Source organism: Electrophorus electricus, chromosome 2, assembly GCF_041902795.1.
Source record: "Electrophorus electricus isolate QZ-2024a chromosome 2, ASM4190279v1, whole genome shotgun sequence".
Classification (NCBI taxonomy): domain Eukaryota; kingdom Metazoa; phylum Chordata; class Actinopteri; order Gymnotiformes; family Gymnotidae; genus Electrophorus; species Electrophorus electricus.
In genome coordinates this window covers 6502087-6517538 of record NC_137498.1, presented here as the reverse complement: position 1 = coordinate 6517538, position 15452 = coordinate 6502087, and the positions used below count along the sequence as shown (strand labels likewise).

The 15452-nt window shown below is 40.0% G+C and overlaps 1 long non-coding RNA gene across 1 annotated transcript in view; it reads right to left on the bottom strand.

Annotated features, from left to right (window-relative positions):
- The window catches only part of LOC145660001 (uncharacterized), a 70908-nt gene extending 55667 nt beyond the window's left edge, over nucleotides 1–15241 (bottom strand). The window contains exon 1 of the long non-coding RNA XR_014126216.1: nucleotides 15138–15241. This is a non-coding gene — a long non-coding RNA (uncharacterized LOC145660001). The remainder of the gene's footprint in view (nucleotides 1–15137) is intronic.
- Between the last annotated feature and the right edge of the window lie 211 nt (nucleotides 15242–15452).

The window sequence follows — 15452 nt, the reverse complement described above, 5'->3', positions numbered from 1 at the left end:
TTAGTGAGAATGCTTGTGAGATTTAATTTTCTCTCCACTTTGTTTTATTCACAAAAGGTGACTTTGCAAAAAATGTTTTTGGTCACACACTTAGAAACACACACACACACACACACACACACACACACACACACACACACACACTCACACACAGCCGCACACACACCCACACACATGTTCATATATAATTAATGAGGTTCTGACTGGGTCATCACCTCTTGTTTAATCTAATTTAATGAGCAATGAGAGAATAGTAGAATAAACCAACACACATGAAAGCTGTGGTTGAAAATCAGGGTCATCCCACTAAATATTGATTTTGGAATTATTATTTTTATTAGTGTTGTTTAAAAATGAATTTAAACTTGTTTTCTTTGCATTTTTGAGGTCTGTAAACATTGCATCATTTTTGTTATTTTGACCAGATGTTATGTTCTGCAAATGACAATATTTGTATTTGGAAATTTGGGAAAAATGTGTGAACCCCTAGCAAATCATGTTTATGGACTACCAGCAAAAGTCTGTGTGTGTTTTCTAGTCTGTCAGTCTAAACAGAGAAAACACAGTGTGAGTAGGAAACAGGTTTGTGCAGGAAACAGCTGTGGCCACACCATGCATGTGCATTTCACAGGGACAGCAGCTGGGTCAGAGTGGGTGTGTGCGCTGTGAAGTGAAGTTATAACAGAGTAACAGCAAGTCTTCTCAGGACCCACGTAGCAAGTTCAAGAGATTTTATTGTCATTTCAGCTATATACAAGTACACAACAAAAACGAGACAATGTTCCTCCAGGACCATGGTGCAACATAAAAACAACAGTGCAACAGACAACATGCTACACAAGTGCAAACAGTCCAATATAGTGCAAAATGTCATTAAATAAACATTAAATAAACAATAATGTGTTTGGTTTTGTGAAACTGCTGATGAGAACATTAAAGAACAGAAGAGGTCTGGCCAAGCTCATTTGATCCCAGTTCCTCTCTGCTGGGTGGATATTACGGTCGGTTGGACTGAAGTACTGCTGAGAGAGTTCTGGAGTCAGTGTGTGTCCACAGTGGTGGTGGAGTTCTGGGTGTAGAGTTGTCAGTGTGTGCTGGGAGGTCAGTGGTGTTTTCAGTTTGTGTTTTCTCTTCACTGTGCTTCATCTCACTGAAGGTGAGTGTGAAATTCTCTCTTAATGCTGAGTGATATGAAACTACATTTTATATGAAACTGTACATTTATGTGTGAGTCGGTGAGTCTTTCTCATTAGAATTTGATTCAATGTTTGCTTCACAAATAATCATTGGTCACTCCTGCATTTTGTGACTTAATTTTAAATACACAATACAGCTTCAAAAGGATTATCCTGATTATCTTAATTTACTGTTATATGTTTCTGCAGGCTGCACTCTGGTAAAGAGTAGAAGAACATTACATATCCGAGCACATGTAGGAGACTCAGTACAGCTGCCCTTTTCCTGCACTGAACCACACAGCAGACCTGAGAGTTTTACCTGATATAAACACCAAAACTCCAGTTATACTGAGATCTCCAGTGAGAGTGAACAGTATAGAAACAGAGTTCAGCTGGGTACTGCTCACTCTCCAGGAAATATCTCTCTACTCATATCACACCTGACTGAAGAGGATGAGGGAGACTACAGGTGTTATATTAATGGGAGTGAATACACAGACATGCAACTCACTGTTACTGGTGAAATAAATCAGATCTGTATTGCTACTGACTTAACAAAACTCATTTTATCCTGACCTGTATGTTGCTTTTTTAAACAAACACTGCAAATGTCTTTGCCATCTCATTGTAGGTCAACACTATTAACATTCTAAAGATCACCATGGAGTTGTACTTCTTAAACACATGATTATTATGATTACATGATAGTTTATTTGAACTGTGTGTCTATAATGATTTGCTTTGCTTCCTGTGTGTTCCACTGACTGCACATCCACAACTGGACAGATGAATCTACAGGGTCATGTGGGAGGGTCTGTTCTACTGCCCTGCTCCTGGACTGGACTACAGACCAAAGCACGCACTCTTAAATGGACCTTCAGAGACAATGAAATCTACCCCACTGATCAGACTCAGCGTTACACAGGCAGAGTTCAACGGCTCAGTTAATCTCCAGGAAATGTCTTCCTACTCATATCACAACTGACTGAGGAGGATAAAGGAGTGTATGTGTGTTCCCTGAACAGTAAGGTTGTCAGGAGAGTGTTACTTGATATTACAGGTAAATGAACCTGCTGCTGTTTTCATTTAGTCCATATGCAATGTTCTCTCTCTCTCTCTCTCTCTCTCTCTCTCTCTCTCTCGCTCTCTCTCTCTCTCTCTCTCTCTCTCTCTCTCCCTCTCCCCCCACTTTCACTACAAACTCTACTCCAATGACCAAAGTCCAGACTAGACCAATACCTTCAACTACAACATCATATCAAAGACCTACTGGAACACACAACACAGAGACCCCAGATAAAGGTAAGAGGTCATAGTTCTGATGTGTTTTGATAAGATGTGAAGATACAATGTGAAAGCTCGGCTGTGTCTTTAGTGAAATAGTAACATTTATTCACATTTTATTTGTTACACATGCACACATTCTCTCTCTCTCTCTCTCTCTCTCTCTCTCTCTCTCTCTCACACACACACACACACACACAAACACACACACACACACGTTCCCTCCTTATTTATATTTTCCCATTTACAGATTCAGATTCTGCCAGAATGTATTAATTCATCCTCATTCCTGTTCTGCTGCTGTTAGGAATTGGAGTTATCTACTGGAGATACAGAGGTACACACACACACACACACACACACACACACATGTTGTGCTTACTGTGCCTCATTCTGTCTGGTTTCATTCTGTAGTTCAGAGATGTGGGCAGAGGGAGAGCAGAGACATGAGGACACAGGTGAGTACACAGTCCCCCTTAAGACTGACAGCACGCTGTGTTCACTCTATTCTAGCTGAACCCATATGGTTCATTAACATGCTTGCACACAAAAGCCACCTCAAAATGCAGGACACAGGCAAGGTAGCATGCTTTTCCCAGCTGTTACATCACTGAACACTGCCCCATTTTAAAGGGTCTTTTCAGCTTTCTTCCTTCATTCTGAAGGCACAAATGGTCTATTTTGTCAGACTTTCAATTTATCACACCCACAGTCCATGTTTGCATGTCCAGTATAAGGCAGATGTGCTTTTATCAATATCAACTCACATGTTTATCAGTATGACAGTATGTCAAACCCATGACTCTCGTGTTACCAGCACCTGTCTACCAGGTGAGCAGATAAGTAGGAGATGGATTACTGGATATTGTACAGAGAACTTCACACTGAGACCTGTTATAATTGTGAACTTGTATAGGAATATATGTGTGTGTGTGTGTGTGTGTGTGTGTGTGTGTGTGTGTGTGTGTGTGAGTATTAATGTTTATATTTTCTCTGCAGGATGATGTAATGTACTCCACTCTAGCACACAGTAACACAACCAGAACAGCAAAGGTCAAAGACACTGCAGATAAAAGAGAATATACCACCATCAAACTTAACTAATACACACACACACACACACACAAAGTCATTATTTCTACATAGTTTTCCTTTGTTATTCATTTAAATTTAAAATAAACAAATAAACAAAAGTTCTGAATTAACTCAGTGTGTTTTTTGATTACTGATAGTTTCCTGGCAATTTTCTTACACACGGCTTCAAAGTGTTTAACGACCAATCCAAGCACACGGTGTAGTTTAGCACAAGAAGAGGCTTCGCACGTGTCTATGATGATGGTGTAGGACACAGCATGGGCTGATGAAGGTAGTGGATGCAGTGTGCAGAGGTGATGTCATTGGTGGGCGGAGTTTGATGAATGCTAATGTATTATCTGCACACGGCTTATGTCTGTTTAACATGGAGATTATGTAGGTATGGCAGGTGCTGGAGTCTCAGTTAGAAACTCCATAAGTTTATAGCTAATTTATGTACGCTTGTTTTGTGAAATTCATAGAATGGTGAATGATTAGTTTTCTTTGAGCTGTTAGTCACAGTTTCAGTTCCCACTGCTTCAACAAGTGATGGCTGCAGAGCTCCATTTTTTAAGGCCTGCTTTTGTGATGCGAGGAGGTAAAGCAGGATGCGAGGAAGAGTCATGTTACACACAACAAACATTTATTGTGATACACAAAAGACATCTAAGTGGTTAGCAGGCTAACCGGGTTTAAACATCGACAACACTTAAACTCAGACACAAGACTAATATACTTGCAAACTAATGACACACAATAAGGAGCAGGTGTGAAACACAGGGAGGGCATAGCCATACGGATAAACACACACACACACACACACACACACACACACACACACACACACACACACACACACACACACACACACACACACACACACGTTTGGGGGGAGGGGCCGTACCATGACAGCTTTCCTAACAAAGGTTCACCAATCCCAGGAAGGAGGCAGGACGCAGGAAGTGTTTATCTTGGCAAACCAAGAGTTATAACATTAGTGTAGTTCAAATCACTTGCAGATTTACAATGAACCCACTTACACAAATATGGTAGTCAGAAAATGTAAACTGTGCACAAAAACTGTAAACTGTAAACTTGTACAGCACTTTCTTAAACCCAGTTTATAAAGAGCTTTACAGGGAATAGAATGAATAATAAAGCTGATTACATCCTGAGATCTATCATCTTATTTGCAAAAATGAAAAATAAAAATAAATGAAAGTTGAACAATTTAAATAATATAATGCAAAAATAAATTAGGAATTAATAATTTAAAGTCAATTTACATGATTAAGTGATTATAAATAGACATAGCACATTATAAATAAGAAAAGGGAAGACCTTACACACAAAGCACTTAACGCATTATGAATGTTCTGAACATTTTGCATCCATCAAGTCTACACTGTAATGTTATTAGTCTTAGTCCTGCCCCTGTTACTGTTAGTCCTCCACCTACAATTCCTAACTTATGCCAGTCTGAAACCACACCTGGAGTAACTAATTAGAAGTTAATTAGCAATTACCAATAGATACAGCAAATTATACAAAGACAGCACTGAAACCAAGACGGAAGAACATAACTACACTTCATTGGCTAGATACCATACAATAAAAGTGTGTGTGTGTGTGTGTGTGTGTGTGTGTGTGTGTGTGTGTGTGTGTGTGTGTGTGTGTGTGTGTGTGTGTGTGTGTGTGTGTGTGTGTGCACGTATACTCGTGTGTGAATTTAAGTTTGTTAATTTAGTTTGATCCTGGCGTATTCTGTATTATCTCCATTATCCATTTCTCTGGGTGCTGGTCTGGTGGTGTTAATATGGGCTACAGTACAATACATCACATTATCCTGCAGAAAATATCACAATTACAAAATGTTAACACACATACATACAGAATAATGCACACACTGTTGTGTGGTTTATTACAGTTATTAATACATAACATATTGAAAAAATATGTTGCATTTATACAACAGTAAAATACATTATAATACAATACTTGGGTTTATAATAAACTACATTACAGTGTTCCTGTAGAAAACCAAACAAGGCAAATGAGACAACTTATGTACACATTAAAACACATCCGCATATGCAAATGTGTTTACACCTAGACCCCTGCTCTATACCTACACATAATAGGCTTCCATTCAATCTGATTTATATTCATTCACAAACATGTAATCAAATCACTAGCCACTATAAAAAAGGAATAACCAGCATTCACCTGAAGTCAGTCTTTACTGTAATATGTGCACCTATCTTACAGGTGTGCACCACTGTTTATTGGGTGACCACTGGAGCACTGCTGAGTGGATCCTACCTGGATGGTGGACCACTATCAAGAAACAAGTGTCTCTGCAGTGGTAGTGTCTTTAGGGTATGTATGAGTGTGTAACAAGAACAGCAGTGTGTCTGGAGTTTTTAAACAAGCCTGAGGAACTACACGCAGATATATAATGCAGCTAGAAGATAATGATGTAGTGTAAAGGTGATCCTAATAAAGTGGCTGAGGAGAGTAACCACATACATACATCACCTGCCCTTTTTAAATACAAATGATAAATGTACGTGGATCACTTTTTCTTTAATTAATGAGTTTTTACTGGCGAGATCTCGAAAATTAGTCAGACCGAAGGTTTCTTGCCTCGTTCTGGTGCCACTTAAAGGGATAGGTCGGCACAAAATAAAATGTTCATTATTTTCCCTTATACCAGATGGCCAGGATAACCCTGTTTGCATGATGCAGTGCCCATCATCTCTAGCAGAGGCACATGCTGCAAAAGTCTTGAATAACTGTTCAAAAGTCACGCTGGTGAACCACAGCACATTAGACAAATAACAGTTAAACTACAGAATATTAAACAAATAATAAATGCTCTGTTAAACTACAGAATATTAAACAAATAACTGCTCTGCTGAACTACTGCATATTAGATGATGTCAAACTGTTCATCACAATTTAGTATTCAGAATCAACTGTGTGCATAGAGACTGTAGTGAAGTTCTCTGTGTACACAAGAACCCTTAAAGTTCTTCTATACTCTCAGATACACACAACCTCTCATCAGTATCTACATGCCTTTTTCATTGGGTTTAACATTCATGCAGAAACAGTCAGATTCCTGATCCAAGCTTTGGCACTGTAGAACAGATCTGTGTACTGAATCAGAGTTCACTGATATTATAACATGGATGTGTGACACTCACCCGTGTCTGCTGATCTCTCCTCTGTCCTGTTTGTCCCTCTCTGCTCACCGTCTGTTCACGTCTCTGAACTACAAAATTAACTCAGTGTGAGATGGATGTGGATAGATATGTATGTATGTATGTATGTAAGTATGTATGTATGTATGTATGTATATATGTATGTGTATGTGTGTGTGTGTGTGTGTGTGTGTATGTGTGTGTGTGTGTGTGTGTGTGTGTGTACCTCTGTATCCAGCAGACGACTCCTCCTAATCCCATCAACAGCAGTAAACCCCCCACACCAGCTAAGATGACATGACGTGTGTATACCGGAGAATTGTCTGCATTTCCTGCATGTGGGAATGTAGGAAGCAGAATTAAAATGTGATGCATTATTTGTCACTTTTAATATTATATTGTATGAATTTCATAACAAGCATTCAATATAAATGTTTTTTTGGCACAAAAACAAAGAGGATGGAGCATGAATGAGTCTCTGTATTGCTACAATCTGAAATTACAAATTTTGGCATTATACTTGACTGAGAGTTGGCAATATTGATATTGATTAATCTTGATAATAGAACCTTGTCCAGGTTCTCCAGACCCTGCTATGTGACGCCGGGCTCGGGCTCCCTTGTCAACTGTTATGCACGTCAGGAGCCCCGTGTTAAGGGGGGTGTGGGTACTACTGTAACACCCCTCACCACCATCACACAGGAGCACTGTGTTAAGGAGGGTGTGGGTGCTACTGTAACACCCCTCACCACCATCACACAGGAGCACTGTGTTAAGGAGGGTGTGGGTGCTACTGTAACACCCCTCACCACCATCACACAGGAGCACCGTGTTAAGGAGGGTGTGGGTGCTACTGTAACACCCCTCACCACCATCACACAGGAGCACCGTGTTAAGGAGGGTGTGGGTGCTACTGTAACACCCCTCACCACCATCACACAGGAGCCCCGTGTTAAGGAGGGTGTGGGTGCTACTGTAACACCCCTCACCACCATCACACAGGAGCCCCGTGTTAAGGGGGGTGTGGGTGCTACTGTAACACCTCTCACCACCATCCTCCTCCCCATGTGCTCCTTTGTTTGTTTTTGTTCCTCCACATGCTTTGTGTTGTTCATGCCCTCACACAGGGGTCCTGTGTTTCCCCTTTCACTTACCCCCGTCACCTGGGTCTAGTCTCACCCTCATTATTTACCCTATAAAGCCCAATCCTGTACAACCACTAATGTTATTTTGCCTTAATCGCTTGTATGACATTGTGTATGCAACATTAGCACAGTACATTCATGTGTGCTTTCATTTTCATTAAAAAAAAAACAACAACAAAAAAAAAAACACATCACACCAGGCTAACTCATGCTTGCATCCTGCCCCACACTCGTTAAACCAATGCGTGTTACCGCCATTGGTAGTCGATGGACTGAATGTCTTATAACCATTTGGAGACGTCTGAAGCTGCAGGGCTCTCTCTCTCTGTCTCTGTCTCTGTCTCTCTCTCTCTCTGTCTCTGTCTCTCAGTGCATTTCAGTTCAGTAAGCTTAATTGGCGTGACCATATACCACTATAGTATTCTAGTATTGCCAAAGCAGTATTATAACATGAACATTACACAACATTACAACCTTTGCAATTATGGAAATTAAGAATTCTGTTATGATAAAGAACTTGAAGAGAAACTGTAATTGGTCTGAAATAATAATAATTGGAAGAAGTAAAAGGGAAGAAGTGAAAAGAAAGAGAAATAAATAATAAGGATGGAAAATAATAAATAGTTAATAATAATAAATAGTTAGGTAACTTTTATAAACTGGGTAATATAGTCTGTGTGTGTGTGTGTATGTTTGGGTGGGTTAATCACTGTCCCTCATCTTATGGCAGGCAGATATGTATCACCCAGCTAAAGTGCTGCTTTCCTTCTTTTCGCCCAGTAGGATGGGCAGTTTGTGTTAGACAGACACTTAAAGTTGGGGTGGACCGTCTCAGATTTTGTAAAATAAATTTGCCATATTTGGATGAATTTTTCACATTCAATGAGGAAGTGCAGCTCTGTCTCTACAGTATCATATTTACATTGCTGACAGAGTCTCTGTTCTCTGGGCAGCCATGACATTTATATCGGCTGGTCTGGACGGCCAGGCTGTGTTCTCTGAGTCTGGACTTTGTCAACGTGGTTCTGTGTTTAATGTCAGTCACTGTGTACAGGTCGTCTGCTACAGTGTACTGACGTTTTAGGGCCAGATAACATTGCATTTTGCTTTGTGCTTGTGTTTGTGTTCCAGTGGGTGATGTAGTTTAGTTTGTGAAGTGTAATAATTTGGTTTGGTCCGATTGTTTGTACTTCAGACTGGTCCTGATGTGTTAGTGTTAGTGTGTGTTAATGAACTCAGTGTCAGCACCAGCTGTGAGAGGAGACTCTTCTCTCTGCTCTTCTTTTTTTTTGTTCTCTCTCTCCCTCTCTGCCTCCCTCCTTCTCTCTCTCTCTGCTTCCCTCCTTCTCTCTCTCTTTATGCAATAGTTTATGCTCCATCACATTTGATAAATATGAATGGTTGAGAAAAATCTTGTATTTGTAGAGTCAGTGGTTCTAGCCCATCTGGTCTATTACACAGTTAGTGTTAACCATCCTCCAACTCCAGTCATGATCAGTGTCTGACCACTGAAACACTGCTGGCTGGATATCTTTCACTGTCAGAACACTCTCAGCCTACCAGTAGCACTGAATCCAGTAACACTGCTGTACCTGAACCACTCACACCAGCACAACACCCACTACCAAGCCTCCAGCACTGTAGTGGGATTGACGTGTGGAGAATGGTTCAGTATCCACATATACTGAGACATCTGTGGTCAGAAACTGACCAGTGATGTCCTGGGTGCAGGGTGACACACAAACTGTAAGACACCAGGTGGACACAGTCTGTAATTATACCTACACATTCACTTATTAGAGGTACTGAAAGTGTTCAGTGAGGGCAGGTGAAATGCATGTTAGTTGTGTTTAACTCTTCTAGACTGGTGACAGAGGGTGTCTGGTGACTAATATCTGAGGATAATGTGGTCCACATGTTAGATACATAAATATGTAATGGTGTTTCTCTACTTTTAAATGTCCTGTTTTTGAATTTTAGTAATATCTGATGTATGTGTGTCTAATAAAGTGTGTGGTGAATGTATTTATATTACATTTATTTTTATGTTTAAAAAGTAAGTTCATGGTGGAGAGACTAAATCGACTTATGAGGTTTTCATTGGTATTAGGAATGTGGTTGCTAATAATGTTTTACCTGAAATATAAAGTCTTAAGTATGTGTATTCATTGTCTTTAATATAACACCTGTAGTCTCCCTCATCCTCTTCAGTCAGGTGTGATATGAGTAGAGAGAGATTTCCTGGAGAGTGAACAGTACCCAGCAGAACTCTATTTCTGTGCTGTTTACTCTCACTGGAGATCACATCCCATGAGTTTCTGTTTGTGTTGCATTTCCTCCAGGTGAAATTCTCAGGTTTGGTGTGTAGGTCGGTACAGGAACAAGGCAGCAGTACTGAGTCTCTTGTGTATGCAGTGATTTCGGAGATCCTGTGATGTTCCATTAAACACTATTAAACATGGCTGCACATGTACATGTAAAATGATTATTATTATATATGACATACTCCATTATTATTATATATCACAAACTCCATTATTATTAAATATGACATACTTAATTATTATTTATGACATACTTAATTGCTCCAGGTCCAGACACCTGATGGTACTGATGGTACCAGCCAACTGATGATGGTACTGGAAATCACTAAGATATTTCCCAATAGATGTTGGTATGATGGATGCATGACCATCAAGTTATAAGATTTAAATGTCTGATTATATTGATTATAGATTGTCTCTCTCTCTCTCCCTCCCTCCTTCTTTCTCTCTCTCATCCCTCATTCTCTCTCTATTTCTTCCTTTCTCTCTCTCTCCCTCCCTTTCTTTCTCTCCCCCTCTCTCTAGAGCAAATGAGAACAGTAGTAACTAAATAAGTAAACTAAACAAGTCGTGTGTAATATGGGTATATAACTGACTAGAACCTAAACAGGACAGAAGACAAGAGTCATTAACTACAGGTATGAAATACAAATACAAACAGAAGATGTAACTAGAAACAGACAGAAGTAGAACTGCAGATCCTGCCGCTGGATAGATTTTTTGTTTTATGTAGTACAGTATTTATTGGTACAGACCAGTCGCTATATGCAGTATGGCCCACCGCCTGCAGTTGAAGTCACTTTTTGTTTTGTAACCACGCCCCCATGATGGCACACACCTGCCCCTGGTTTAATGTTGTGTGTGTCTGTGTGTATTTAAACCCCTGTTGGTGTGTGCATTAGTGTTGGTCATTGTTTGTGTTGCTAGTCCTACGTGTATTCATGTTAAACGTATATGTTCATGTTGCCGTCATGTTCCTGCCAGTGTTACATGTATTCGTGTTATATGTTTATGTTGTGTGAGGGCCGTCATCGTAAGTGTTATGTGTTAATAAATGTCTGTCAAAGTCGAGGGAGTCTGTGCGTCCTGCTCCGCGCCCTGCGGCACTCCAGCTGTTACAGCAATCAAGTGGCACATAAAACAAATGCTACAGATTCTTGAAGTGCTGATGTTTGTTCAGTTTTCCACCTGATCTCACTGAGTTTGTCTGTGTGTCTAGTGAGGGGTCTGGTGTTGTCTGTACAGGCAAAGGTCTGAGTAACAGAAATGATCCAGTTAGATTCCCATGCAGCTGATATGCATGAGATTTAACTGCACCACAATAATACATTGATTTCAAGATTTGGTTTTATGACTGATGGCAGTCTAAAAAGCTAATCGTAATTGTTCAAATTCTACCTTATATGTTCAGATAACATGGAGTGTCTCTTATACGTTATCAGAAATATATGACATGTCGTCTCTAACTGGACTCCTACTAGATGTTTTCTGTGTTTCTTATAAAGTAGCTACTGAGTAGATATTTGATGATCTACAGATGTAGAGAGAAAGTCAACTCACCATCAGCAGCAAGGAGCAGATAAATACACACCTGCATTCTTACTGAGTTCCACACACTACACACGGCTACAGCAGGACTGCTGATACACACCGTACACACTCTTCAATACAGTCTACTGAATGTTCTGATAACTACAGTTACAGTGGAGATTAAGTGTATTCAAATGAAGCTTTGACAAACTTCTATCCCCAACACACACAACAAATATAGGGAGGCAGTAGGGTTTTATAAGTTTTTAAAAGTCATTTAGTGTGTCCTCTTTCTTCCTTAACAGTCTCACATTATAAGTGAAAATGTCATCATTCTTACTTAAGTTGGCTCGGTCCGTTGTCACAGAGATGTGGCGGCCCAGTGGGACAGACCCAAAATGACTCCCTAAGTGCTGTTAGTTCAGTCTAGCACACCTGCCCCTTTGTACTTGCATCATTTATGAATGTATTTAAACACATCTGTCACTGTAGTGGTTGTGGGTCTTTGTTCGTGCTCAGGTTAGTGTTAATGGTCGTTTAATAAATGCATGTCTTCGTCAAGAGACGTCTGTGCTTCCTGCGGCACTTGGGCCGTCACAACAAACAAAATATTTGTATTTTCTTATTCATAACGTGAATAAGTGAATAAATCATATAAAAGCAGACATTGTGTTCACTTTGTTTTCAGTAGGCTACACCAAAAGTGAGGAGGAGGCCTTCAGTATTTTGAGGAGTTCCCTTCAGTATTCTGGGAAGAGTCTCATATATAGTCAGGGCCATTGGACCTGGACTTCACCGTCTCTCACACCAATCTTATTCCCACTTCCTAAAAAAAGAGAGAAGCCTGCAGCCAAGGGATCAGTTAAGATGAGGCAAAAAGCAAAAGTAAAAATAATGTATATGTAACATGCTGCAACCATCCCTGATCTGGGCTGAGACCTTCCCCAAGGTCGGGGTCAGTTGCAACATCTGACTTCTTCTATTCAAATAAATAAGTGGATGTCATGTGTAATCATTTAGCATTTTTTCTTCACAAACTCAAATATTTACTGTATAAACTGAAAAATCTTTAGGATTTAGCGTTGTTGTGCATTACTAAACTAATATTTAGTTGTATAACTACTGTTTCTGAGAACTGCTTCACATCTGTGTTGCATGGAGTCGACCAACTTCTGGCAGCTGTAAACAGGTATTCCAGCCCAGGATGCTTTGACAACTTTCCACAGTTCCTCTCCATTTCTTGGTTTTGCCTCAGAAACAGAATTTTTTATGTCCCCCTCAAGTTTTCTATCGGATTAAAGTCCGGGGATTGGGCTGGCCACTCTGTAACTTTAATTTTGTTGGTCTGGAACCAAGATGCTGCTTGCTTACTGGTGTGTTTGGGGTCGTTGTCTTGTTGAAACATCCATTTCAAGGGCATTTCCTCTTCAGCATAAGGCAACATGACCTCTTCAAGTATTTTGATATATGCAAACTGATCCATGATGCCTGGTATGCGATAAATAGGCCCGACACCATAATAAGAGAAACATCCCCATATCATGATGCGTGCACCACCATGCTTCACTGTCTTCAGAGTGTACTGTGGCTTGAATTCAGTGTTTGCGGGTCATCTGACAAACTGTCTGCGGCTCTTGGATCCAAAAAGAACAATCTTACTTTCATCAGTCCACAAAACGTTTCTTCATTTCTCTTTAGGCCAGTCCATGTGTTCTTTGGCAAATTGTAACCTCTTCAGCACGTCTTCTTTTTAACAGTGGGACTTTGCGGGGGCTTCTTGCTGATAGATTAGCTTCACACAGGCGTCTTCTAATTGTCACAGTACTCACAGGTAACTTCAGACTGTCTTTGATCACCCTGGAGCTGATCATTGGCTGAGTCTTTGCCATACTGACTATTCTTCAATCCATTCAAATGGTAGTCTTCCATTTTCTTCCACATCTCTCTGGTTTTGTTTTCTATTTTAAAGCATTGGGGATCATTTTAGCTGAGCAGCCTATCATTTTCTTTATATCATTTTCACTTCTTTATATGTTTTCCCCTCTCCAATCAAAGTTTTAGTCAAAGTATGCTGTTCTTCTGAACAATGTCTGGAACGACCCATTTTTCTCAGATTTTCAGAGAGAAATGCATGTACATGTGTTGGCTTCATCTTTAAATAAAGGCCACCTGATTGACATCTGTTTTTTCACAGAAGGAATGACCTCACTAATTGAACTCCACAGTTATTATTTTGAACACACCCATTTCAATTAATTATTCAATTACACAAACTCAGGAGCATGTATATCATGAATGTTGGGTCTGATGGTTTTCTATGACTCTGCTACACCTACTGGTAAATTATTTACCATGTAGTAATATAATTTCTACCAAAAACAGTGATTGATATGATTAGTCATGTTGGACTGCTATTATTTCATCTCCCTTTGTAACTCAGTACAGTAAGTGATGTGGAGTCTGAGCTTCCTAGACACCACCATCTCCACTGATTTCAAACTAGAGATCACAACAGCCATAATCAAAAACGTTCATCAGTGTATCAGGAGCTGCTTTGTATCAGAAACTCACCATGGACCCCACACAACTAGGGAACGCCACACACTATCTGTATAAAACCCTCTGCTCAGGTATTTGTTACTGCTTCAACAAAACCTGAACTTCACAACTTGTGCTTCCCAAAGATGGTTTTCCTTTAAAAAAATTTAAAACCATAAAAAAGTGCTGTATGTGATATATGTGATCCTTTATTTTAACTATATTGTACTAATTGTATTGTATCATCTGAACCCCCCTCAGATACAAAGTAGCACTCACTTGAACATGTGAACAAAGCACAGCAAAACAATCTTGTAAACAAACAAACACACACACACACACACACACACACACACACACACACACACCATGGAAGATTTGACCTTGAAGGACACGTGCCAGTAATGATGTGGAGGTTGTTTTTCCTATGTTACAGTGGATGGTATGTGAGCATTCACCTGTGTCTCCTGCTCTCTCTTCTCTTCTGTTTGCCCCTTTCTTAGCCTCGTTTGTCCATGTCTCTGGACTACATTAGAAAACCAGACAGTGTGACCCACAACTTGTATGCATGCGTGTGTGTGTGTGTGTGTGTGTGTGTGTGTGTGTGTGTGTACCTTTGTATCTCCAGCACAAGACCCCCACGAGACCCAGCAGCAGGAGGAGGACAGCTCCCACAGCAGTAGTCATGAGGATATATAATAGATCACCAGCAGGGTTTTGGACATCTGAAGGCAAGCATTATACAAATGTTATGTGTATTTGTGTGCGTGTTAGTGTTTGTGTTTTTACACAGCATGCATTTTAATTGCTTTTTAAGATATGAGGAGACCATGTTGATATGCAGTAAATGCATGTTACCGTCAGTCAGAGTCTTTGCACTGTCAGTAGTGGAAGCGTCAGCTGGAGCCTTTGCACTTGTTTTGCCATCAAATCTTGATGTAAATTCTGTTGTTGAGATTCCTGGAGAGGGAGATGTGTTTGTTAGCATAAGATGTTGTACTGCTTTAGTACTAGCAGTACTAGGGTAGCAGTACTGAGTCTCCTGTGTGTGCAGTGATGTGTTTTGTCTACCTGTTCTTTTTTAATTGCTCAATTTAATACTGATTTAATACTCAACCTGTAGAAGCACACCCTACTGTCATACTCCACCACATTTGCTTGTTAAATTAATAA